The sequence below is a fragment of the Furipterus horrens genome, unplaced genomic scaffold (genome assembly GCF_987537825.1).
Source record: "Furipterus horrens unplaced genomic scaffold, mFurHor1.1.pri manual_scaffold_1, whole genome shotgun sequence".
NCBI classification, from domain to species: Eukaryota; Metazoa; Chordata; class Mammalia; order Chiroptera; family Furipteridae; genus Furipterus; species Furipterus horrens.
In genome coordinates this window covers 182397664-182406404 of record NW_028327171.1, presented here as the reverse complement: position 1 = coordinate 182406404, position 8741 = coordinate 182397664, and positions in this window count along the sequence as shown.

The window sequence follows — 8741 nt, the reverse complement described above, 5'->3', positions numbered from 1 at the left end:
CAAAGAGCAGAGAACAAACAAAGCAGCAGGAAAAATGTGTGTGTGGGGAGCGGGTGTGGGAGAGGAGAGCCCGAGGGATTTCTTTAGTAATATTTGTTTATGGCTGTTTCAAATTAAGGAACTAATTTTGGACTGGGGAATAAATAAAGAAGTTCCTTGAGAAATGGAAGACTATTGCAAAGAGCACAACTCAGCCTGTAGTTAAGTGGGGGGAAATGTTTTTTCACACTTATACCTGGCTTGTTTATTCTGCAGTGTTAATGTGTGTGTGAAGAGAATCCAATTTGCATTATTTTTCTTAATGTTTCCTGTTTGTCTGCTCATGCAGATAAATAGCCAGCACCTCCTTGATGAGACTGTCTTTTTAGAATCAGCAAGAGAGGCACCCCTGGAATCTGCATCAGTTTGTTCAGGAAACTCTCAGTAGCAATGAAAGGCTCGGTGCTGTATTCCTGATTCTATGGACTCCACTTCATGGGCTGGTACTTGGGATTTTTGTCAGGTGAACAAAGATGTCTTGGCCCAACAGTATGTTTTGATTAAGAGCCGAGTAGAAGAAGGCCCATGTGGCAACAGTTAACAGTTTTTGAAGAGGGCCAGTTGTTGGGTATCAAATGGAACCTCTGAGGCAGAGTAGCAGGAGCAACAGCCACGCACTGCATACCTGAGCTGTTGGCTGGAGTTGCACAAATTCCATTTCACTGACGTCTGCTTCACTGGCCCTCACTCAGCTGCACGTGAAAGGAAGCAGAAAGCCTGCCTGAAGCTCTAAAGTGTCTTACAAAATAATTGTGCCAGCAGCCTTAGGACCTCATCCGGGAATAGTTTTAGTTTTTGCTTTTGTGTTTTGAGCCATTCAAGGAGAATATTGCTATGGGAAAATTTTCATCTAATACTCAGTCTCATCAACTGAATTTATTAATAGAAAGTAGTTCATGGCAACCATTTCTAAGGTGCGGATAAATGCCTACTATTAACTGAGCCAGTGAAACATTGATCTTCATATATGGATTTTCTTAAAATAGTAGCTTTGGTCCTACCTTTTAGAATGCTGAAAACATGCCATTTCTGGAATATATCTTCTTAGCCATTCCAGTTGTGGCTTACAGGCTACATTTTTCAATCTCAGGAAAATATGGGTCCATGATGTTGGTACTGCAGAGAGGAGTTTGTGATCATCAGCTAAGTAAATAACCGATCTGAGTTATCAGCCTAAAGGTTCCTCTTTCTTTACCTCTAATGCTCCTTAAAATGGTAGTTACTGTATCTGTAAGTTTTCAAGTGTCTACGATAATGAAGTGCCTACTTCATTTAATGCTTACAGAATCCCTAAGTGGCAGGTACATTACTCATGCCCATTTCTGAGAAATGGAAATTGAGGTTTAGAGCTATTAAGTAATTTTCCCAAGAGTTACACAACTATTAAGCAGTGGGCTAGGATTCGCACTCTTGACTTCAAAGCCCGTGCTCTTAACCGCTGTACTCAAGACTGGCTTTCATGGGTGTGCGACCTAGACAGCAGCACACGGCATGGCGCCTAGAAGAGACCCACGCTTGGTTTCATGTTCTGCTGTCACTGTCTTGAAATTCTTAATAATCCTTAAGCAAGTGGTTCTGCATTTTATTATGTACTGGGTTTCATAAATCTTGTAGCTGGTCCTGGGTATACTGCATTTCCTGACCTCCTAGAGGGATGTTGTGTGTAGGAGTTTAAAATTCTTCAACAGTTCTTCCTCCAAAAGGTAGAACCTCATTTCCACTCCCCACTTGACTGTGGGCTGGACTTAATGACATCCTTCTAATGATCAGAATATGGCAGAAGTGATGGTGTATGTCTTCGTGATCAATAATAAAAGGCATAGTGGCCTCTGCCTTGTTCTTAGGTCACTTGATCTGGGAGAAGACAGCTGCCATGACATGAGGACATTTGAGCAGCTTTCAGAGAGGCCCATGTGGTGAGGAACTGAGGCCTCCTGCCAGCAGCCCTGTGCGTGAGCGTCCTAGAAGCATTCAGCGAAGCACAGATGACTGTGCTCCCCAGCCCAGATGACTGTGCTCCCCAGCCCAGATTTCAACTGCAGCCTCATGAGAACCATGCACATAAGCCATTCCTTGATTCCTGACCCTCAGAAACTCTCTGGGATAAATCTGCTCTTTTAAGCTGGGATAATTTTATTTTACCACAATTGAGAGCAGATATACCATATAACCCCAGAACTCAAGAAATGAGAAGAACATTTGATTAACTCATGAATACATTCACCAATATTTGGTGCAACCTTAAAATTAATTTTGTTGTCCCTTCCCGGTACATATATAGACATTTTATTCAGGGGGACATAGCAACAGTGCTCTTGTGAGTGTCAGAAAACTTCTTTCCACATGACCATGTGTGAAGGTCTTCCTTTAATTTAGAGGTAGACCTTTTGATTGTAAGTACCATTTGACATTCTGTTCTGGTTTTTAATCCACAAACTACCAAGCATTCTTCTTCCTTAAGAGCCACCTCCCTTCTGATTGAGAAGTCTCTTGTTGCTAGGTGTTCCCAGTCCTGCCACAACTATGCTGCGGGGCCTGGGGTTGTACTTGAAGATACTCTGACAGCGTTTCATTCATTTACATGGCATAGAATTGGGCCACCTGGGCTTCCTCTTTTACAGCCGTCTGGCTTCTCTGCTGTTACCCAACTCTGCACGGTCCTGCCCAGAGGAGCAACAAGGGGATGAGCAGTCCTTCCGTGCTCCTGGCCTGGCTCTATTCCATGCCTTGTTCTTCAGGATCCAGTCACACTGGTTCGTAGGAAAGGTAACAATGGCTCATACGTGACAACAATGGACCCACTGGGAGTAGATTCAATACACGCTGTGCAATAATATCCAAGCATCGTGTGTGAATTCTAATTCAACAGCCCAGGCAGTTAAAATTTGGTGCTGGAAGTCAATCTCTTGATTAGAAACTTCAGTCACATGTAGATACTTTAAAGGCCTTGCCTGAAGCAGAATCTTAGGCCGTAGGTGAAATCAGACTTAAGCTCCCTCCTTCTGCATGGCAGGAAAAAAAAAATCTCATACATAAAAAGCAAACTATAACTACTTTAACTTAGAAAGCTAAAAGGATATAGCTCCCTTTTTACAAAGCCACCAATGAAATGGAAATTGTCTGGTATCAGAAGAGGATGTTAGCTGGATGTGCTGAACTCGTAGGCTCCAGACCCTGCTTTTCACTCAATTACATAAAGCAAAACAGGGAGAGGGCAGTGATAAAGGGTGGGCAGGAGGGGCAATGAGGAAAGACAGAAGAATTATATGATAATCACTGTTCCATAGAACCAATCATATTATTCATTTTTCCCAAAGACAAATGTTCACTTTAAATAATCTGATTATTCTGATGGCAGACACAGCCAAGTAAACTAAAGCCTAACATACCTAAATGAGAATTTTTAAAGAGAAAACATAAGAGATTTGGTTATTATCCCGACAACGTTTTTTTCCAGGTACAGTGGTTCTTTTCTGATTTCTGTTTTTTAATTAAGAGCTTCAGATGATGAAGTTTGAGCCAATCAGCCCCCAAGCACGGGGGCCAGGGACAGGAGCTCCAAAGAGTGGCCCTTTTTGCTGTTTTTCATATGGGGCGTGACCTAACCTCAATGCAGACAGCACCAAAGACACAAACACTTGTTCTGCCTGGGGTTATTGACTAGGTTTGCAGGGGTTTTGTTTGTTTTGCTCTCAATCTTTTAAGATGTCACCTCCAAAACAGCAGTATCTGTGCTGTTCATGGATGTATTCCCAGCCCCAAGGACAGGTCCTGACACATGGCAGGTATTCATAGATGATGAGAGGAGGAAGAAAGAGATTAAATGAGACTCACTGCTTTGGGTGGGTTCCAAATGACAACTTTTCTGACCCCAGACAACTAGTAGCATTCTACAACATTTATTCATCATTTATTGATCAAACATTTAATGAATACCTACTATTACCTTGAATGAAGGCCTCACCCCACCACTCTTAATACTACATTACTCATTTCATGTATTTAGAATATTATCTCCCTCCAAGAGTTGAGTCCAGAAGCAATCCCATCCTTAATTCCAGGACAAAGTTCCACAATTATAGTATTTTTCAAAGTATTTTTCCAAGAAATGGCTGCCAGTTTCACTACAGAAAGTTCCACTAGACACCAAGTACCTTTAGGATTAAATTGGTTTAAAAATTTACCACATGTTTCACATGCGAATTCTTATTAGTACATCAGAAAATAGTTTTATTAGATGGAATTAGTTTTTATACTTAACATGTTTTAGTTTATTATTACTATTATGAAAATGTTAGCAAAATAAGGCAAAATTCCTATTTCAGAGACCCAGCCTTTTCTTTTTTTTCCTTTTATTTGCTTTCTTAGAGAAGAATAACAATTGATCTTGATCTCATATAGTGGCTTCTACTATTTCTGTGTCTAATTCTGAAAGTAAAACCTAAAACAACTTTTTAAAGAATAAATACATGCCCTGGTCAGGTAAGCTCTGTTGGTTAGAGTGTCATCGCAATACGCCAAGGTTGCCGGTTCGATCACCAGTCAGGGCACATATAAGACTCAACCAATAAATGCATGAAGGAATGGGACAACAAGTTGATGTTTCTCTCTCCCCTCCTCTCTCTCTTAAATCAATGTTTTAAAAAGTTTACTAAGAATAAATACACTAGACACCATGTAGTTATTCTTTTAAATGTGACATTTTTTGCTTCTTTTATGACATATGTGAAGGAAAAATAATGCAATGCTTTCTAGAATCACATTAGATCCATCATATGGTAAATGTTACCATGAATGAAGAAAGTATGTGTAGAATCTTTGAAAAAGTTATTCTGAGGCATCTTCATCCTCTGCTTGAAGGGCTTCTCTCAGCACTCAGCTCAGCTATCTCTTTCAAGCACATGGAGGGCTCCTTTGGGACTCAGAAAATGTTTCCCATCCTAACAGAGGCCTTTGTAGGACATTTGGAAAAGGGGGAGGAAAATAAAAATATTTTCCCAAGTCAGAAGACCTCTGGTCAATAAGAACAAATGTGGAATCTGGAAAGATTCCAATCAGCTTCCTTAAAGTAAAATAATTCCAAAGTTTCTCTTAGTTTTAAAACATATCTTTCATTCATGTAGGCAACATGAACAAATAATTGATAAAATTCATTAACACAACAGCACAGATCGTATGGGATAAAATATTCTCTTTGAAAGAAATCTGCTTTTTAAACAATTCTTAATGCCTTCCACTCTCTTTTTTTTTTTTTTAGCTTATCGCTAGTATTTTGGTTTCAGAGGTGATTTAATTGTTTTTACACACAGGGATGAGATATAAATTATTGTTATTATTTTAATGTATCAAAAGTCTATTTCAAACCCCTCTTAAAAATAATTACTGCTTGGGACTCTCAGTAGAGTACTGTAACCTTCATCTGCATGCTGAACAAGGCTCTGCAGGGGAGAAATTCTGCGCTAGACCTCAGCAGGGGTAAAATTATAAATGAAGCAAGGATTTCTGTTGTTTGTTTTTCCAGGAGAGAAAAGAGATTGCAAAATAAATAAAGTGTTTTACTAAAGAGAAAGAAGAAGATATGGTTGCTTCTTTTCCTCACTTCTGGGGTACTCAAATGGAAAAAAGGAGAGCTGGGACTTACCTCTAAGGACTCTAACAAAATCTCAGGAATTACAGAATTCACAGTACCCTCTCTGAACCTCAGTTTCCTCAGCTGTTAAAGAAAATATAATATCCTCCTCATAAAGTGTCTTAAATACAATGTAAAGCACAGGTCAAAACCTGCCTCTTAATAAGTGCTTATTAAATGTTAGCTTGTGTTAAAAGTGGAAATGACCCTGTTAAATATTGATTTGCAGTTAGAATTTGTTCTAAAAATCTCAGTAAAGATACAGAGTTCCTGGGAGCAGGGGGGATCATTTGATTTGACACTTTCCATAGCTATGAATCTTCCAGCAAATACATAGGGATTAGCCACTGTTTATTAGCTACTCTGCTAGGAGGGAAAGAGGTTGGATGACAGAGGTCAGGACTCAGAGCCTTCTTTTTAGATGTTTACAGTCTAGGGAGGAAAGCATTCTTAAAGCAGGAATTGCGAAGCAATGTGGCAAGTTCTGTAATGAAAATAATTATACCTATTATTTATTGACTGTGTTTTGGGGTGGGTCAGCATGTTGCAAATATTGTCCTACTTGTCTCTCACAATAATTCTATTAAGTCAGTGTGATTATTCCCATTTAGAGTTGAGGACACAGATTGAGAGAGGATAAGTAGCTCATCACAGGTCACATAGCTAACAAGTGATAAGGCTGGAATTTGATCTTGAGCTGTTGAAATCTCAACTATATGTTCTTAACCACAGCACTATTCTGCTTCCTTAAAATAATAGTATATATTATTTAATTAAATGATGAGTATATTATTAAATATAGACAGTAAAACTATCTGGGAGCCCAAAAGGACTAGCCAGATAACTCTGCCCAGAAAAGATGGGAGATGGCATTGAGAAGGCAGTGACCTTTGACTTAGTCAACAGAGCCATTTTCATGGGTATGTCATGGGTTAGATTCAAGTAGGTATTTTATTCTGTAAGCCACTCAACTAACAAAAACCTAATTTTCAACTTTTTCTAATCTGCAATACATTTTCAAATGACTATTTTGTCACTGACTATATTTGATTACTGAAACTCCCAATTTCACCATCCCCTTTTAAAAAGAAAGCAAAATTCATACATGCATGCATGCACACACACATACCCTAGTATATCAGGGATTTCTCTAAAAAACAAACTCCAATAGATCATGATACATTTTTATAATGTATTAATAATGATATATAACAAAATGCTAACATTGACTATTTCTAAGTTTAGGGGTTTCAAGTTTATGAGTATAATCAGTCTGTTTACTTATAAATTTTACAAGTTTTCTCAAATAAGTATTTGTTACTTTTAGCATAAGATTATATGTATATTTAAAATAACAGGCAACAAAACCTCCTAGGTGTCCTAAAGCCAATGCATGCTCAGTTCACTCAGCTGCATTTCCCCTACATCTCCAATAACAATCTCCTTAAGGACAAGGGCTGCATCCCCAGGAAGAGGCAGACGGAAGGCTTTGTGTATGGTAGATGCTTAGCAAACATATGTTGTCTTATAATGTGAAAACAAATGCTTGGGGAGACCTATTCGACTTACAAATGAAGTCAGAGCTGAGAGACTCTAGAACTGATCCTCTCCTCTAGCAAATAATGTGCTAATGAAACAACTATGCATATCCTGTTCCCTAGGTTTTCTCTCTACAATGGGGCCTGTTATGTAGAAGAGTGGAAAGAAAAGAGGGCAGAGGGGCTAGTCTCCAACCTTGAATATCTTGGAGTCAAGTTGTGGAGACCAGACACTAATTGAGGAAAGGAAAACTAGCAATATGTGCATAGAATAGCTTCTGTGTTCACAAACTCAAGTGTGCAAGAAATGTAAGTTTTATTTCTCAGTGTAAAAAAAAATGCATTTTTTAAAATTTAGAAAATAGTGAATGTCTACAATTTATATCAGCTTCAGATTCTTCCAAGTGGCAGAAATGTAATCCTAGACAATTCAAAGATTGCCGCTGCTCCTTGTTCATGACATCAGCTGTAAGTTAGAGGAGGCCAAGATGATGGAAGGAAGAATGGTGGAAGAGCTGGTGCCCAAGCTGACATCCCAAGATCTATTGTCTCCTCTGGCCCTCAGGGATTTGGCTACCCAGATGGCTGTTTGGATGTACCTTATTCCCATCCAATGGGCCCCTTAAGGTGGGGACTATCCTTGCTACCAGAGCTCTTTGTGGGGCCTCACTCTGTTACTCAGAGAAGGAAAACTCTGACTCCAAAAAACCTCCGCTGCCTTGCGGCATACCTCTTCTGGGGAAAGGCTAAGGGAGTAAACCCCGACAGAAAATCCGGAGCCGGAGTCCCTAAGGCGGTTTGACGTTGTAGTCAACACCGGCAACTCCTGCGGCGCACCTGAAGCCAAGCTGTATCGACTCCGTCTTTCCCTTGGACCCTTCAGCTGCGAAGAGAGGGGGGGTCTGCTGCATGGGCAACAGCGGACCCTCCATATCACCCTGCCCAGGCTCTGTAGCTTCAGCTCCACTGGAGAGGACACTCCAGCGTCATCGCAAGATGTCGATTCAACACGGGAGGAGACAGATGCCGTGTCACTCCCGAGTCGGACTGCACAGCCATTCTCGGCGGTGCAGATAGACACTTAAGAAGCTACACCATCGTCTCTCGAGACGGACGGCTGCCGACGACGACGACGACGACGACTCTGTTACTGGGCAGGGTTTGGACCTGAGTGCTGTCCAAGGGCCTTCAGCAATTCTGTGGTCTTCATGAGCCAACTGGAATCCCTCCTCAGAGCCACATCAAGTTGGGCTTGCAGTGCTCTGTGAGGCAGCCTTAGGCTCATGAATTAAGACAAACTCCATAGCCATGTCTATGCTGACATCTTGAAACTTCCTCAAGCTCTACCTGCAACTAGGGGTAGTTATTACCTCTGCTTACCTAGAATTTTTGTTGTCTCCCATCCAACTGTGGGGCACGGGGAGATGTCTTTTTTTTTTCTAGAAACAAACTAACAGTTCACGCACTTTGTTTCACCTTTGACACTCGGTGAAACTTATCACTCTTGATTCATCAAACAATTCCTTGGGGCAGAA